The 19,419-nt window shown below is 48.2% G+C and overlaps 1 long non-coding RNA gene across 1 annotated transcript in view; it reads left to right on the forward strand.

The window, feature by feature from the left end:
* LOC134928591 (uncharacterized) overlaps positions 1-19,419 on the forward strand; it is a 181,787-nt gene that overhangs the window by 73,902 nt on the left and 88,466 nt on the right. The window contains exon 2 of the long non-coding RNA XR_010177953.1: positions 3,971-4,243. This is a non-coding gene — a long non-coding RNA (uncharacterized LOC134928591). The remainder of the gene's footprint in view (positions 1-3,970; positions 4,244-19,419) is intronic.

Raw genomic sequence — 19,419 nt, forward strand, 5'->3', positions numbered from 1 at the left:
AGGGGTGATTCTCTGCCAGGGTACCTTGTGGAACGCATCAACAGTGCTGTGTGGAGTTATATGTACTTACTATTGCAGGGACTAATCTGCTATCACTGATGTGTGGACTCAGTGATAGTTCTGCTGTGTGGACCTGTTTATCTGGAACTTCTGTGTGGAATTACTGTGGACCTAAATCATCTACTGGGACTTACTATCTGGACTGCTACCTGTATACTGTTTCTGGGCTATATTTACGTCTGTTTCCTGTGAATTATCTATTCCTGTGTGCTGTGAGAAATAAACCACCACTTTGGTTTCATCGGCTCTGTGTCTGAGTGATTAGAAGAACCTCGTATCTTCACAATATGCAAGGAGGTTTGTTTGCCTAGAAGCTTTATCCCTACCAAGGCAACCCCCCCCCCTCACCCCCCCCCCCCCCCCCGCAGTTGTTATCCTCAATACCGGACCAGGACATATGTACAGCCCAGTGAGGCTGTTGCTTTTAACAACATATACTAGATTGGTTGAACCTACTCAGATTTGGGCGGACTTTACAATTATTTGTTTTAGAACCAAACAAGTTTTGAGATGTCTGACGCTGAGATGCTTCTAGATGAGGCTCAGGGACTGATACACAAAGATGCAAGTGAGCGTTTAAGCTTCTCAGATGTGGAAGCCAAAGCCATACTGGTAGGAAGTGGCATGGAGGATGAACCAACCAAATGCTCAAATGATGAACTCTTTCGATCATGGTTAAGAATGAAATATAGGGAATGTGATTATGAATATCATGGCATTTCCTTGTCAGACTATTATCACAGTAACTTGATCCCACGGGGGCTTTAGGATACGCAACTCACCGACTATAGGCAGATATAAAACACAGTTCTGCCATCGGTGGGTTGCGGTCCTTAACAAATGTTCTATGGACCTCCTACTATTGGTGGTGGAGGAATCGACAAGAGAGCTGAATCTTGTTAAGGAACAAATCACAACGTTTGAATTACAGCACAAGCCCTCTGTCAGGACAAACAGACAGACTGGATCAACAAATTGTCAACCCGTACGGACCAATATCGACATGATCTGATACGTTTCAAACAAGATAAATTAACCAGGGTCAAGAGAGATTATGAGCAATGGCAGGTTTATCCGTGGTTGGGAAGTGCGAGACCGGTTCAAGACTATAGACAACCACATAGACGACAGCAATCACGCAGATGGAAGGGAAGACAAGATACAAGTACATCAGCTTGTGATTCTGAATATACATCCTCCCATATGACATCAGTTGAGTAACAGCTCCCTTTAGGACAACTCCCTTTAGGGGTACGACTACACTCCAATCGTACACCAACGGCAGGCTGCGGATGAGGGCGAGGAGGAAGGGGCAGAACCAAAGGATCCTACGCTCCAAGACCTCCACGACCTTGAAAGAATTAGTGTTTAATTTGTCGTCAACACCATTAACAGATTCGGAACATTGTCTTTTAGCTAAAGGACTTTCCTTTGTCCCGACAACCTTACAGGACCCGCTTGAATGGAAAATAGATGTACACCGATTGAACAGGATGTTAAGGAGAAAAGAATTCTTTAACAACAAACCAGCTTCTGTAACAAAACCTGGACTTCCGGCACAGTTATACAAAGTAGCTCAGAAATCGCAATTTGACCCCCCCTCGCTTAATCCCTCTATTCGGACATTTACTAGAATGCTGGAAGAAGAGGGTAATAAGGCCTCTAGGGATCCAGTTTTCTTTAATTTAACTAAACAGGAGAAATTAACCCTTAACATTTTGTCTGATAGGGAAGATATTATCATACGAAAAGCTGACAAGGGGGATCCATAGTGGTACAAGATACAACATCTTATATCAATGAATGTGTACGCCAGTTGAATGATGTTATTGCTTATCAGAAGCTTGTGGTAGATCCAACCAGGGAGTATAAAATAGAATTGGATGCTTTAATATCTCAAGCCAGAGATTCAGGAATTATTTCGTTAGAAATAAGTAACACCTTAATGGTAGAATACCCTAGGGTACCTTTATTCTACACGGTACCAAAGGTACATAAAACCTTAGTTGACCCACCTGGCCGCCCTATAGTATCGGCCAGGGGATCACTATACCATCCAATCTCAATATATCTAGATGCTTTTTTGAATACCTGTGTGCAGACTTTGCCTTCTTATTTGAAGGATACAACATCGTTATTAATACAATTGCAACAATTGAGACCTTTGCCTGAGGATCTGATACTGTGTAGTGCTGACGTCACGAGCCTCTACACCTGCATCCCTCACGAGGCGGGTGTGGAGGAAGTGAGGTCATTAATAGAAGATAATGTAAACTATAACGGCCCAGAACAAGCCTTTTTTTTTTTTTTTTTTTTTTTTTTTTTTTGCAACTATTGAACAAGGTCCTACACAGGAACTATTTCCTCTTTAATGGTTTGTTTTATCTACAAATAGCGGGGTGTGCGATGGGGTCGGCTGTGGCCCCATCGTACGCCAACGCTTTTATGTATCAAATCGAAAAACATATGTTTCAATTGAATACTACCATCTCAGATCATTTATTGTACTATAGGAGGTACATAGATGATTTGTTGGTTTTATGGCAAGGCTCTAAGGAAACACTCATTTCATTATGGGATAAACATAATGCCACTGAACACGTAGGGAAGTTCACTTATGTTATAGATGAGACGTCTATTAACTTTTTAGATGTCACCATTACTAACACAGCACAGGTGACACTTTGAAAACATCTGTATATGTAAAACCCACGGATAGGAACACCCTACTTAACCATCAAAGTTTCCATCCTTTGTCCCTCCGTAAGGGATTACCATTTTCCCAATTCTTAAGGGTAAGATGAATTACATCAGACCTTGATGAAACTAATATAGCATTAAACAACACGTTGTGCAAGTTCGCAGAACGAGGGTACCCCATTAAAGAATTGGAGGCTTCCAAACAAAAGGTGCTAAAATTGACCAGAGAACAAGCACTTGGAGCTAGTACTAAAGGTTGCTTGAATAAAAGGCTACCTTGGGTAAATAAGTTTACTACAGCTTCTACACGGATAGTTAAAAAGGTCAAACAACTATGGCCAATAATTCTAACTGATGCTGCTCTATCTGAATTAGCAGACACTAAGATTATGCCAAGCCACACGAGAGGTCGCAATATAGGTGACCAATATAGGACCAATATAGGTGACCATGTGGTTAAGTTGGATGTTACGAGTCCTATGAAGAATTCACAGGCACATTTTCTAAGACCTAAGTTAGGCTGCTTTAGATATCTGGGCTGTGCAACCTGCAATTCTCTTATTACAGCCTGGTACTACTTTCAACCACCCACATTTAGGTGAATGACATGTACTACTACGCATGTAACTTATCTCCTTACCTGCCCGTGTGGTCTTGCCTATGTGGGCAAGACCATTAGGCAGTTTCGAAAGAGAATGGCTTTGCACCGAAGTGCCATTAAAAAGGCTCACAAGAAGGGCATTAGTGAACAGCCCTTTGCGTGCCATTGTATTAAGACCAAACATGGAGTAGCCAGCATCAGATGCATTTTGATAGACCATGTTCCTCTCTCGCTGAGGGGTGGTAACAGAGCTAAGACACTGTTACAGAGAGAAACAAGATGGATATATTCCTTGGGTACACTCTCACCGGGGGGTTTAAATGAAAACTTGGGACTTCAGTGTTTCCTTTAGCTATTATCAGTTAGGTCCTTAGAGTTGGATAATGAGGGGATCTTATATTATTACTAGCTATGAATATTGTCTAGCCTATAAACATATATTTAAATAACCTATGGAATAGGTAGTTAATATTATAGAATAAGTGGCTATAGAGTTAGGAAGATAACCAGGTGATCTAGTATTTTTAACTTTATATGTACTGTTTTCACGTATGTTGTTTATGTACAATATGAAATTTTTAATGTTGTTGTTCTTTTGTTTACACTTAGAAACTACACCTGTGGCGGTCGCTGTCAATGAGTGTCAGCTGTTGCCATGGAGATACCCCTGCAATACGGAGTGCAGCCACGTCAGGTACCGACGATGCGGAAGCGGTATAGGGCGCTGGAGTGTGACGGACAGCGCAGCAAGTCCCAGTGAGTTCAGTCTGTTTGAGGCTGTTACCATGGGGACGGAGGCGTGGCTAGTCGTGCCCAGACGTCAGCAAACTGCGAAGCGGAAGCGGATGCCGGTAATGGGCGGGCAGGCGCGACGTTGAGCAGGTGAGTATGTTTAAGCACTTTATGTTCATTATGGTTTGGTATATAAGTATGTTGGTTATTGGCTGATTCACTTCTGTCTGGCCCTGAGGACGGGGTACGTCCCCGAAACATGTCGGCTTCACGGCACCAATAAATGGATTTTCTTCACCTTTGAACTAAATCTGATGAGTGCCGCCGTTCATCCTACATTTTGCATTGTGACTAATCATCACTTGGATGGCACCACAGCAATTTATTGAGGGGATTTAGGAGTGCCGGGCTTGTGTTGGACTTCATATATATATATATATATATATACATATATATATATATAAAAACACCCTTTTGTGGCTGGCACTTGGAAGACCTCCAAGGGTTAACGGTCTCTGGTGCCCTCCAATGAGGTTTACACCTTCATGTACACAGCAGACATAAAAGGCGGCACTCAGAGACTTAACTAGTGCAAAAAAACTTTTAGTGCAAAACCAGCAAGGTTACAACATCAACGCCCCGAGACGTTGATGTTGTAACCTTGCTGGTTTTGCACTAAAAGTTTTTTTGCACTAGTGCCGCCTTTTATGTCTGCTGTATATATGTATATATATATATATATATATATATATAGGCAGACAGTGGAAGCATGCAGCGGCACTCAGAGACTGATTCCAAAAAGTTTTAAGGTGCAACAATAGATAGTTTAATCCATGAAAACAGCAACACAAAGGTGAACCAACGTTTCGGGGCACTGACGCCCCTTTGTCAAGGTGATATATATATACTATATATATATATATATATATATATATATATACTATATATATATATATATATATATATATATATATATATAGTTAAAAAAAATATATATATATTCTAAAAATAAATACATAAATCCTGTGAACAGTGGCGGTGGCGCTTATACATGCCTCCAATAGTAGTGCCGCACCGCTTATACATAATGACCACACAAACACACTCAGATACACACATACCCATGGCATACACACACACTCAGATACACACATACCCATACACCATACTTGCCTACCTGACCCTCTCCATGAGGGAGAAAATGCTCTGTTCCTGGACTTTCCTGGTAATGTATGATTGCCATCACCTGTGGTGAAACACCTTTCTTATCAATTAACTAGCTCACCACAGGTGATGGCAATCATACATTACCAGGAAAGTCCAGGAACAGAGCATTTTCTTCCTCATGGAGAGGGTCAGGTAGGCAAGTATGCCATACACACACACACACACACACACACACACACACATACACACACACACACAGTGCCGTAACTAGGCATTTTAGCGCTGTGTGCAAGAAACGACAGTGGCGCCCCCCCCCATGTAAGATAGGTGCCCGCAGCACCCCCCTGATGTCGGGCCTGATTATAGAATACTAGGTGATTCATCGCGCCCAACGGGCGCTCTTCACACCGTCATAAGGGGCTACGGTATTATATGGAGTATTACCTCCAATCATAATTGTGTGAGTGGTTAAATATTGCACAGACAAAGGGCGTGCGATGGTTAAGGGGCCGTAGCCCCTTGCAACGACGTGAACAGCGCACGCAGAGCCTGATGAATCATCTAGTAGGTGCTGTGGTTGCGGGAGTGGCGGGTGCAGGGGAGACGCAGAAGGGGGAGGTGGTCCAGGGTGCCGTGGGTGGGGAAAGGGTGGTTGCGGGGGTTCTGTGGGTGGGGAGGGGCTGGTGCAGTGGTGCCGCGGGTGGGGGAGGGGCGGGTGCTGTGGGTGGGGGTCATGAGCCACCGTGGATTCAGAGGTGCCGTGGGTGGGGGAGGGGCGATGACTTGGTGCCGTGGGTGGGGGAGGGATGGGTGCGGGGGTGCTGTGGGTGGGGGCGGGAGTTAGTAGCCACAGCGGGTGGTGGAGGGGGGGTGTGGGGGTGCTGTGGATGGGGCCCGGAGATACTGCGAGTGGGGGGGGGGGGTAATGCTTCTCCTGCTTCTCCTCCTGTCAGCAGCTAAGCTGCTGTCCTCCCTTTGGCAGTGGCTCTCCCGGAGACTCGCACAGCAGCCAGTCACTATTGTTAGTGCCGGTGTCCCAACGTGCTGCATTACAGGGAAGAAGATGCAATCGATAAACTGCCGCTCCCAGCAGCACTAAGGGCCGAAATGCTTCAATGCTAAGGGCTGCTGGGAGCTGTAGTTAATTTAGTGCGTCTACTTCCCTGTAATGCGGCGCGTTGGGACACCGGTGCTAACAATAGTGACTGGCTGGTAGAACTGACTGACCCGCTGAATCAATGTAAAAGGTGAGAGTGCTGTGCAGTGTCAGTGACACTGCACCAGTGCCGTTTCTAGGGGCGGGCGAGCCGTGCAACCGCACGGGGCGCCCGCCGCGGCACTATGTTACTCCTTCTCGCCTCTCCCGAGCGCTCCTGCTCGGGGGGCGGAGTTTCGCGGAATGACGCGTTGCGTCGTGACGTCACGACGCAACCGCGTCATTCCGCAAAGCCCCGCCCCCCGAGCAGGAGTGCTCGGGAGAGGCGAGAAGGAGAAGCAAGAAGAAGGAGGAGGCGGCCGGCGCGAGGGACGTGAGGTGGCGGGACCGAAGAGCGGGAAGACGTAAGTATTCTCTCTCTCTCCCCCCCCTCTCCCCCTTCCTTCTCCTCAGCTTGAAACCTGCCTGCCGCTGCCGCACTGTGTAAAATGGGGGCACCTGCTTATGGGGATACCTGCCTGCCACACTGTGTAATATGGGGGCACCTGCCTATGGGGATACCTGCCTGCCACACTGTGTAATATGGGGGCACCTGCCTATGGGGATACCTGCCTGCCACACTGTGTAATATGGGGGCACCTGCCTATGGGGATACCTGCCTGCCACACTGTGTAATATGGGGGCACCTGCCTGCGTACTGTGTAATATGGGGGCACCTGCCTGCGTACTGTGTAATATGGGGGCATCTGCCTGCGTACTGTGTAATATGGGGGCACCTGCCTGCGTACTGTGTAATATGGGGGCACCTGCCTGCCACACTGTGTAATATGGGGGCACCTGCCTGCGTACTGTGTAATATGGGGGCACCTGCCTGCCACACTGTGTAATATGGGGGCACCTGCATGCGTACTGTGTAATATGGGGGCACCTGCCTGCCACACTGTGTAATATGGGGGCACCTGCCTGCCACACTGTGTAATATGGGGGCACCTGCCTGCGTACTGTGTAATATGGGGGCACCTGCCTGCGTACTGTGTAAAATGGGGATATCTGCCTGCCGTGCTGTGTAAAATGGGGATATCTGCCTGCCGTGCTGTGTAAAATGGGGATACCTGCCTGCTGTACTTTGTAAAATGGGGATACCTGCCTGCGTACTGTGTAAAATGGGGGCACCTGCCTGCGTACTGTGTAAAATGGGGGCACCTGCCTGCGTACTGTGTAAAATGGGGATACCAGCCTTCCGCGCTGTGTAAAATGGGGACACCTGCCTGCCGCGCTGTGTAAAATGGGGACACCTGCCTGCCGCGCTGTGTAATATGGGGACACTTGCCTGCTGTAATGTGTAAAAAGGGGACTTTTTTATTTTTATTTTTTCCCCACTGTGGTGGGTGTGATGATATCAGATGAGGCCATGCCCACTTTAATGAGACCACGCCCATTTTAATCAGGCCACACACCCTTGTCGGGAGCGCGCGCATGCTTTTTCTTTTTATGGCTATATGGGGGGGGGGGCACACTTTTTTTTTTTTAGAGCAATAGGGGGGGGGGGGGCGCATTTTGAAATCTCGCACTGGGAGCCAAATTGTCTAGAAACGGCCCTGCACTGCACACCCACTGCACTGCACAGCACTGTCACCTTTTACATTGATTCAGCATCCAGACATGACCCTCCACGATATCACCAACTCTATCCGTTACATTAGCCATCTCGGGGCTTCCAGGCCCGCAGCCCAGGTGCTGAGTTGCGGAGTCAGGGCCTCTGGGGATCTGGGCGTGGCTGTGGCGGGGAGGCACTTCTGTGACATCACATGCAGTGGAGTCTCCAGGGCTCAGAGAGTATGCGGCGCAGGGAGGGCTATGAAAGCCTTCCACTGCGCCACTTTTATACACATATATGCCGGTGGCCGCAGCAGCTTTTGTTCCACCTGCGCCGTGGCTTGGTAGTGGGGATTGTTGATGGTGGAGGGGGCAGGTGGACTGGCAGCAGGACATAGGACGCTGCAGTAAAAGGATTTCTCTGACGTCCTAGTGGATGCTGGGAACTCCGTAAGGACCATGGGGAATAGCGGGCTCCGAAGGAGGCTGGGCACTCTAGAAAGATTTATGACTACCTGGTGTGCACTGGCTCCTCCCACTATGACCCTCCTCCAAGCCTCAGTTAGATTTTGTGCCCGGCCGAGGTTGGATGCACACTAGGGGCTCTCCTGAGCCCTTAGAAAGAAAGTATAGTTTAGGGTTTTTATTTTCAGTGAGACCTGCTGGCAAGAGGCTCACTGCAGCGAGGGAGTAAGGGGAGAAGAAGCGAACTCGCCTGCTTGCAGCCGGATTGGGCTTCTTAGGCTACTGGACACCATTAGCTCCAGAGGGATCGACCGCAGGCCCAGTCCTTGGTGTTCGGTCCCGGAGCCGCGCCGCCGTCCCCCTTACAGAGCCAGAAGCAAGAAGAGGTCCGGAAAAACGGCGGCAGAAGACATCAGTCTTCACCAAGGTAGCGCACAGCACTGCAGCTGTGCGCCATTGCTCCTCATACACACTTCATACTCCGGTCACTGAGGGTGCAGGGCGCTGGGGGGGGGGCGCCCTGAGAAGCAATAATAACACCTTGGCTGGCAAAAACTCCACAATATATAGTCCCAGAGGCTATATATGTGGAAAATACCCCTGCCAGAATATGGAAAAAAGCGGGAGAATAGTCCGCGGAAAAGGGGCGGAGCTATCTCTCACATCACACTGGCGCCATTTCTCCTTCACAGATCCGCTGGAAGGAAGCTCCCTGGCTCTCCCCTGCAGTCTACACTACAGAACAGGGTAAAAACAGAGAGGGGGGGCACTAAATTTAGGCGCAGTATATATTATATAGAAAAAGCAGCTATAGGGGACATAACTCAGTTAGTCCCTGCATTATATAGCGCTCTGGTGTGTGCTGGCATACTCTCACTCTGTCCCCCCAAAGGGCTTTTGTGGGTCCTGTCCTCATTCGGAGCATTCCTTGTGTGTGTGCGGTGTGTCGGTACGGCTGTGTCGACATGTTTGATGAGGATAATGATGTGGAGGCGGTGCAGATGCCTTTAGAAGGGATGTCACCCCCTGCGGGGCAGACACCTGAGTGGATGGGCTTATGGAAAGTAATGAGTGCACGTATAGACTCCTTACATAAGAAAATTGACGACATGCCAAATGTGGGACAGCCGACTTCTCAGCTCGTGCCTGCCCAGGCGTCGCATGGGTCGTCAGGGGCTCTAAAACGCCCGCTACCTCATGCTACCTACCTGATACTGACACCAGTGTCGACGACGATGAGTCTAACCTGATGCCCACTAAGGCCATTCACTGCATGATTGAGGCAATGAAAGAGGTGTTACACATTTCTGATATAACTACAGGTACCACTAAAAAGGGTATTATGTTTGGAGAGAAAAAACTACCCGTAGTTTTTCCCCCATCAGATGAATTAAATGAAGTGTGTGAAGAAGCGTGGGCTTTCCCTGATAAAAAATTGGTAATTCCTAAGAAGGTACTAATGGCGTTCCCTTTCCCGCCAGAGGATAGGTCACGTTGGGAAACACCCCCTAGAGTGGATAAAGCGCTCACACGTTTGTCTAAAAAGGTGGCACTACCGTCTCCGGATACGGCCGCCCTCAAGGAACCTGCTGATAGAAAGCAGGAGGCGATCCTGAAGTCTGTATATACACACACAGGCATTATACTTAGGCCAGCTATTGCGTCAGCTTGGATGTGCAGTGCTGCCGCTGCGTGGTCGGATAAACTGTCAGAAAATATTGACACATTAGACAGAGACACGATCCTGTTAACCATAGACCATATAAAAGACTCAGTCTTATATATGAGAGATGCACAGAGGGAAATCTGCCGACTGGCATCTAAAGTAAGTGCATTGTCCATTTCTGCTAGGAGAGGCTTATGGACTCGCCAGTGGACAGGAGATGCAGATTCAAAAAAGCACATGGAAGTGTTGCCATATAAGGGTGAGGAATTATTTGGGGATGGTCTCTCGGACCTAGTTTCCACAGCAACGTCTGGGAAGTCAGCATTTTTACCCCATGTCCCCTCACAGCCTAAGAAGGCGCCGTTTTATCAGGTTCAGTCCTTTCGGACCCAGAAAAACAGGCGTGGAAAAGGCGGGTCCTTTCTGTCCAGAGGCAGAGGTAGGGGAAAAAGGCTGCAACAAACAGCAGGTTCCCAGGAGCAAAAGTCCTCCCCCGCTTCTTCTTCCAAGTCCGCCGCATGACGGTGGGGCTCCACAGGCGGAGCCAGGTACGGTGGGGGGTCGCCTCAAAAACTTCAGCGATCAGTGGGCTCGCTCACAGGTGGATCCCTGGATCCTGCAAATAGTATCTCAGGGGTACAAGCTGGAATTCGAGGCGTCCCCACCCCAGCGGTTCCTAAAATCTGCCTTGCCGATTGCTCCCTCAGACAGGGAGGCGGTGCTAGCGGCAATTCACAAGCTGTATTCCCAGCAGGTGATAATCAAGGTACCCCTACTTCAACAAGGCCGGGGTTATTATTCCACACTATTTGTGGTACCGAAACCGGATGGTTTGGTGAGACCCATTCTAAATTTAAAATCCTTGAACACGTACATAAAGAAATTCAAGTTCAAGATGGAATCGCTCAGGGCGGTTATTGCAAGCCTAGACGAGGGGGATTACATGGTATCCCTGGACATCAAGGATGCTTACTTGCATGTCCCCATTTACCATCCTCACCAGGAGTACCTCAGATTTGTGGTACAGGATTGCCATTACCAATTCCAGACGCTGCCGTTTGGACTGTCCACGGCACCGAGGGTATTTACCAAGGTTATGGCGGAAATGATGATACTCCTTCGAAGAAAGGGAGTTTTAATTATCCCGTACTTGGACGATCTCCTAATAAAAGCGAGGTCCAAGGAACAGTTGTTGGTGGGAGTAGCTCTATCTCAGGAGGTGCTGCATCAGCACGGCTGGATTCTGAATATCCCAAAGTCACAGCTGGTTCCGACGACACGGCTACTGTTCCTGGGTATGATTCTGGATACAGTACAGAAGAAAGTGTTTCTCCCGGAGGAGAAAGCCAGGGAGTTGTCATCTCTAGTCAGAGACCTCCTGAAACCAAAACAGGTATCAGTGCATCGCTGCACACGGGTCCTGGGAAAGATGGTGGCTTCTTACGAAGCAATTCCCTTCGGCAGGTTCCATGCCAGAATCTTTCAGTGGGACCTGTTGGACCAGTGGTCCGGATCGCATCTTCAGATGCATCGCTTAATAACCCTGTCTCCAAGAACCAGGGTGTCTCTACTGTGGTGGCTGCAGAGTGCCCATCTTCTAGAGGGCCGCAGGTTCGGCATACAGGACTGGGTCCTGGTGACCACGGATGCCAGCCTTCGAGGCTGGGGGGCAGTCATACAGGGAAGAAACTTCCAAGGACTATGGTCGAGTCAGGAGACTTCCCTTCACATAAATATTCTGGAACTAAGGGCCATCTACAATGCCCTAAGTCAAGCAAGATCCCTGCTCCTACACCAGCCGGTGCTGATCCAGTCAGACAACATCACGGAAGTCGCCCATGTAAATCGACAGGGCGGCACAAGAAGCAGGATGGCGATGGCAGAAGCCACAAGAATTCTCCGATGGGCGGAGAATCATGTACTAGCACTGTCAGCAGTGTTCATTCCGGGAGTGGACAACTGGGAAGCAGACTTCCTCAGCAGACACGACCTTCACCCGAGAGAGTGGGGACTTCACCCAGAAGTCTTCCAGATGCTGGTAAACCGTTGGGAAAAACCACAGGTGGACATGATGGCGTCCCGTCTCAACAAAAAGTTAAAAAGATATTGCGCCAGGTCAAGGGACCCTCAGGCGATAGCTGTGGACGCTCTAGTGACACCGTGGGTGTACCAGTCGGTTTATGTGTTCCCTCCTCTGCCTCTCATTCCAAAGGTATTGAGAATAATAAGAAAGCGAGGAGTAAACACAATTCTCGTGGTTCCGGATTGGCCAAGACGAGCGTGGTACCCGGAACTTCAAGAGATGCTCTCAGAGGACCCGTGGCCTCTACCGCTCAGACAGGACCTGATACAGTAGGGGCCCTGTCTGTTCCAAGACTTACCGCGGCTGCGTTTGACGGCATGGCGGTTGAACACCGGATCCTAAAGGAAAAGGGTATTCCGGAAGAAGTCATTCCTACGCTTATTAAGGCCAGGAAAGATGTTACGGCAACGCATTATCACCGCATATGGCGAAAATATGTTGCATGGTGCGAGGTCAATAAGGCCCCAACAGAGGAATTTCAACTAGGTCGATTTCTGCATTTCCTGCAAGCAGGAGTGGATATGGGCCTAAAACTAGGCTCCATTAAAGTACAGATCTCGGCTCTGTCGATTTTCTTTCAAAAAGAACTAGCTTCAGTACCTGAAGTTCAGACATTTGTGAAAGGAGTGCTGCATATTCAGCCCCCGTTTGTGCCTCCTGTGGCACCTTGGGATCTCAACGTGATGTTGAGTTTCTTAAAATCACATTGGTTGAGCCACTAAAAACCGTGGATCTGAAATATCTCACGTGGAAAGTGGTCATGTTATTAGCCTTGGCTTCAGCCAGGCGAGTGTCAGAATTGGTGGCTTTATCATGTAAAAGCCCTTATCTGATTTTCCATATGGATAGGGCAGAGTTGAGGACTCGTCCCCAATTTCTCCCTAAGGTGGTGTCAGCGTTTCACCTGAACCAGCCTATTGTGGTGCCGGCGGCTACTAGTGAATTGGAGGACTCCAAGTTGCTAGACGTTGTCAGGGCCCTAAAAATATATGTTTCCAGGACGGCTGGAGTCAGAAAATCTGACTCGCTGTTTATCCTGTATGCACCCAACAAGCTGGGTGCTCCTGCTTCTAAGCAGTCTATTGCTCGCTGGATTTGGAGTACAATTCAGCTTGCACATTCTGTGGCAGGCATACCACAGCCAAAATCTGTAAATGCCCATTCCACAAGGAAGGTGGGCTCATCTTGGGCGGCTGCCCGAGGGGTCTCGGCTTTACAACTTTGCCGAGCAGCTACTTGGTCAGGGGCAAACACGTTTGCAAAATTCTACAAATTTGATACCCTGGCTGAGGAGGACCTGGAGTTCTCTCATTCGGTGCTACAGAGTCATCCGCACTCTCCCGCCCGTTTGGGAGCTTTGGTATAATCCCCATGGTCCTTACGGAGTTCCCAGCATCCACTAGGACGTCAGAGAAAATAAGAATTTACTCACCGGTAATTCTATTTCTCGTAGTCCGTAGTGGATGCTGGGCGCCCATCCCAAGTGCGGATTGTCTGCAATACTTGTAAATAGTTATTGTTAACTAAAGGGTTATTGTTGAGCCATCTGTTGAGAGGCTCAGTTGTTTTCATACTGTCAAACTGGATATAGTATCACGAGTTATACGGTGTGATTGGTGTGGCTGGTAAGAGTCTTACCCGGGATTCTAAATCCTTCCTTATTATGTCTGCTCGTCCGGGCACAGTGTCCTAACTGAGGCTTGGAGGAGGGTCATAGTGGGAGGAGCCAGTGCACACCAGGTAGTCATAAATCTTTCTAGAGTGCCCAGCCTCCTTCGGAGCCCGCTATTCCCCATGGTCCTTACGGAGTTCCCAGCATCCACTACGGACTACGAGAAATAGAATTACCGGTGAGTAAATTCTTATTTTTTTTCCCCCCCTATCTACAGCACAGAGACTTGCTGCAGATGCAGTGGCATACCCTCCAGCTGTACCTTTGTGGCAGGTACAGGACCTGTTTTTTATGGTCTATACCAATTATTGGCTCTCCAAACTTTCGTTGAAAGTATAGGAAAAGGGGCGTGGCCACACCACTTTACCGTGGCCACGCCCCTTTTTTATTTTGTACCAATTTTTATGTGTAAATTGTTGGAGTGTATGTTGCTGCAGATGCAGTGGGCCTATTTTGGGGTGTGGGCCTGGACCTGCAGCTCCATCAGTCCCATTGTTAATCCTGCTCTGGGAACACACAGCAGCCAAAGGGCAGACCCTCCCATTGGATGTAAACTGTGTGGGAGGGCATTTCTCGCCCAATCAGCTGTGGACTGGGTGTGATAGACCTGCTGCTAACCCAATGAGAGCTCCTAGCCACGCCCAGCATTATACACACAGGCACTCTGGGCTATTATATAGGAGATTCAGTTGACTATTGGAAGTTGGTATATTTTACAGTGGGGTACCAATTTGCTAAAAAAATAATAAAGCCAAGCTAGCAAAACCAATATGATATTCAGAATAAGCGCCACAAAGATACTCGAATATCCCCATTATATGATTGCCAATAAAATGAGTGTTGACCAGTGTTATAGATAATCTCCAGTTGAGTCCCAGCTTTCTGCCAGGATCCATTGCTTAAAATAATGGTTTTACTCCGGGAAGACAGTATAGTACATAACATGCACATTCATAAACCCGGAGAAGCACTGGGGCATAGGAGCCAGGGCAGACAGGACTAGTAGAGACTACAAAAGGGCAGCATTAATATTGGATAATGACTTGGGAAAAACTGAGAAGTTCTGATATTATTTGGGACAGGCAGGGCTGCCGTCTGGGCCCAGGACTGCCAGTACAGACAGCCCCCCCCCCCCCCTCCCTCCATTCCACCTGCAGGCACCACAGTAAATATGGAGTTTGCATAAGGATATAAAGTCCAATACAGGGACAGAACACTTGAACTCACTCTCAAGCGCCCCTCCTGCAATTAAACGTACCCTTCTTCTGTTCCACGCTGCTTTTCAGGCACAGCAGCTCCTTTCTCTTTCGGTGGGGTGGCGTGACATCATAACGCCTCATACAGCTTGGAGTTTGTATATTCTCCCCGTACTTGCGTGGGTTTCCTCCGGGTACTCCGGTTTTCTCCCGCAATCCAAAAATATACTGGTAGGTTAATTGGCTTCAAACAAATTAACCATAGTATGAATGTCTGTGTGTACATGTGGTAGGGAATATAGATTGTAAGCTCCACTGGGGCAGGGACTGATGTGAATGGCCAAATATTCTCTGTAAAGCGCTGCGGAAAATGTGTGCGCTATATAAATAACGGGTAATAAATAAATAAATACAGCGGCCGGCCGGAGCCTAATTTTTTGGTGAGCAGATACACATTTTGGCACCCCTTGGTGGAACAAACTCTCACATTTACTAGCAGATAATTTTTTTAAAATCCTTTAAAAAACAATATATGTTAGTAAATGTGGTATTTAGGGGTATTTTTACTAAAAAATCGTTCTGGATCGATTTTTGATCGATGTTTGGTTGATGTTTGGTCGATTTGTTTTGCAGGGTCTAAATTCCACATTTACTAACAGATGATTTTTGACATTTGTTTTTAAACAATGTCAAAAATCATCTGTTATTAAATGTGTGATTTAGACCCTTAAACACAAAATTGATCAAAAATCAAACAAACATCGACCAAAATCGACTTTTAGTAAATATACCCCTGTGTGTCATAGTATTGTGAACTTGGGAAAGTGTGAAGCATATCAATGTGAACTGGAGCGGAGAGGCAATTGATCATGCCTTACTTATACCTACATATAAGGGACCTGAATTGGGAAACGTTAAGAAAGGAACGAGGAGACCAGCAGTCATAGACATATTCCTTTGAAGTGGTGCACATCTGCCTTGTAGTATGGGACTGAACGGTTCATAATTTTAGGTTTGAATGATGCTTTGGATGTAATTTCAGCATTGTGTAGACTCAGGAGCGTAGCCAGAACTTTGTGGGCCCTATAGCAACATTTTGAAGGGGCTTGTGTCCCAATGCTTCTAAAGAGACATCTCTCCACATTCGTTGTTAATTATATTTTTGGGCACCCAGTACATAATTAGCACAGTTACCCCCAATTCACATTATGGTATACAGTGACCAGTTTCTTATTATGCCACAATATAGTGCCTCCACTTCATATTGTGCCACCTTACAGTGACCCAGTGCATATTATGTAACATTATAATGTCCTCCAGTTCATTTTATATCACATTACAATGAGAAGGTCAAGGGGCATAACTATATATATTGTAGACAACAAGGCAAAAGTTTGAACCACCCAATATAATTTTGACAGGGAAGGTGGGCCCCTTTCAACTCTGGGCCCCATAGCAGTTGCACTCCCTGCACCTATGGTAGCTACACCCTTTATATAACATATGTAACTGTGACAGGGAAGATGGCCCCTCTCAACTCTGGGCCCCATAGCAGCTGCACTCCCTGCACCTATGGTAGCTACACCCTTTATATAACATATGTAACTGTGACAGGGAAGGTGGCCCCTCTCATCTCTGGGCCCCATAGCAGCTGTACTCCCTGCACCTATGGTAGCTACACCCTGTATATAACACATGTAACTGTGACAGGGAAGGTGGCCCCTCTCAACTCTGGGCCCCATAGCAGCTGCACTCCCTGCACCTATGGTAGCTACACCCTTTATATAACATATGTAACTGTGACAGGGAAGGTGGCCCCTCTCATCTCTGGGCCCCATAGCAGCTGTACTCCCTGCACCTATGGTAGCTACACCCTGTATATAACACATGTAACTGTGACAGGGAAGGTGGCCCCTCTCAACTCTGGGCCCCATAGCAGCTGCACTCCCTGCACCTATGGTAGCTACACCCTTTATATAACATATGTAACTGTGACAGGGAAGGTGGCCCCTCTCATCTCTGGGCCCCATAGCAGCTGTACTCCCTGCACCTATGGTAGCTACACCCTGTATATAACACATGTAACTGTGACAGGGAAGGTGGGCCCCTCTCAACTCTGGGCCCCATAGCAGCTGCACTCCCTGCACCTATGGTAGCTAAACCCTGTATGTAACACATGTAACTGTGACAGGGAAGGTGGCCCCTCTCAACTCTGGGCCCCATAGCAGCTGCACGCCCTGCATCTATGGTATCTACACCCTGTATATAACACATGTAACTGTGACAGGGAAGGTGGCTCCTCTCAGCTCTGGGCCCCATAGCAGCTGCACTGCCTGCATTTATGGTAGCTACACCCTGTATATAACACATGTAACTGTGACAGGGAAGATGGCCCTCTCAGCTCTGGGCCCCATAGCAGCTGCACTACCTGCACCTATGGTAGCTACACCCCTTTATATAACACATGTAACTGTGACAGGGAAGGTGGCCCCTCTCAGCTCTGGGACCCATAGCAGCTGTACTCCCTGCACCTGTGGTAGCAACGCCCCTGTATATAACACATGTAACTGTGACAGGGAAGGTGGCCCCTCTCAACTCTGGGCCCCATAGCAGCTGCACGCCCTGCACCTATGGTATCTACACCCTTTATATAACGCATGTAACTGTGACAGAGAAGGTGGCCCCTCTCAACTCTGGGCCCCATAGCAGCTGCACTCCCTGCACCTATGGTAGCTACACCCTGTATGTAACACATGTAACTGTGACAGGGAAGGTGGCCCCTCTCAGCTCTGGGCCCCATAGCAGCTGCACTCCCTGCACCTATGGTAGCTACACCCTGTATATAACACATGTAACTGTGACAGGGAAGGTGGCTCCTCTCAGCTCTGGGCCCCATAGCAGCTGCACTCCCTGCACCTATGGTAGCTACACCCTGTATATAACACATGTAACTGTGACAGGGAAGGTGGCCCCTCTCAGCTCTGGGACCCATAGCAGCTGCACTCCCTGCACCTGTGGTAGCAACGCCCCTGTGTAGACTAGAGGACCACCAGGTGAATTACAAATACCACTTCTGAAGTTTTCTCACTTCTTTGTTCCATTGAAGTTTTACAAGCATGTATTCAATATCTCTGCACTCAGGAGATGGTCAGAATGCCGGTGATCAAAATGGTATGTTCTGGGGCTAGGGTTAGGCACTAGGAGGAAGTTAGGGTTAGGCCGTGGGAGGAAACGGTTGGTGTTAGGCAATGATGTGCAGTGAGCTGAGGCAAAGCCTCTCCTGTCTTACTCCAGTATGCTCCAGAGTTTTGACTATAAAAATCATATGAAAAATATAAAGAAAATATTATACATAGGCTACGGTTGAGGTCGGTTAGGGTCAGGCTGCAGGATGGGTCGGTTAGGGTCAGGCTGCAGGATGGGTCGGTTAGGGTCAGGCTGCGGGACGGGTCGGTTAGGGTTAGGCTACGGATGGGGGTCGGTTAGGGTCAGGCTGCAGGTTGGGGTCGGTTAGGGTTAGGCTACGGTAGGGGGTCGGTTAGGGTTAGGCTGTGGGAAAAGATGGTTAGTGTTAGGATGCGGGAGGGGAGGTTAGCAGGGCTGGTCTAGGGTGTTTGTTGCCCCCCCGCAAACTATACATTTGCGCCTTCCTTCATACCTTACTGCACGCGCCGAAGGCATTGCAAAAAAGGTATTTGTTCTCACAAGGAAGGGGCATGGCCACACAATAGTACCCGCATTTCAAATTACACCACACAGTAGCACAATCTTATTCACATTACACCACATGTAGTGCCCCTGATTCATCTTACACCACACAGTAGTGTCCCTAATTCACATTACAAAAACACACAATAGTGCCCCTTATTCATGTTACGCTACACATTAGTGCCTCTCATACACAATGCCAACAGTAGTGCCCCTTATACACAATGCCCACAGCAGTGCCCCTTATACACAATGCCCACAGTAGCGCCCCCTATACACAATGCCCACGGTAGCGCCCCTTATATACAATGCCCACAGTAGTACCTCTCATACACAATGCCCACAGTAGTGCCTCTCATACACAATGCCCACAGTAGTGCCCCTTATACACAATGCCCACAGTAGTGCCTCTCATACACAATGCCCACGGTAGCGCCCCTATACACAATGCCCACAGTAGTGCCTCTCATACACAATGCCCACAGTAATGCCTCTCATACACAATGCCCACAGTAGTGCCCCTATACAGAATGCCCACAGTAATGCCTCTCATACACAATGCCCACAGTAGCGCCCCTATACACAATGCCCACAGTTGTGCCTCCCATACACAATGC

Source organism: Pseudophryne corroboree, chromosome 5 (genome assembly GCF_028390025.1).
Source record: "Pseudophryne corroboree isolate aPseCor3 chromosome 5, aPseCor3.hap2, whole genome shotgun sequence".
In the NCBI taxonomy this organism is placed as follows: Eukaryota; Metazoa; Chordata; class Amphibia; order Anura; family Myobatrachidae; genus Pseudophryne; species Pseudophryne corroboree.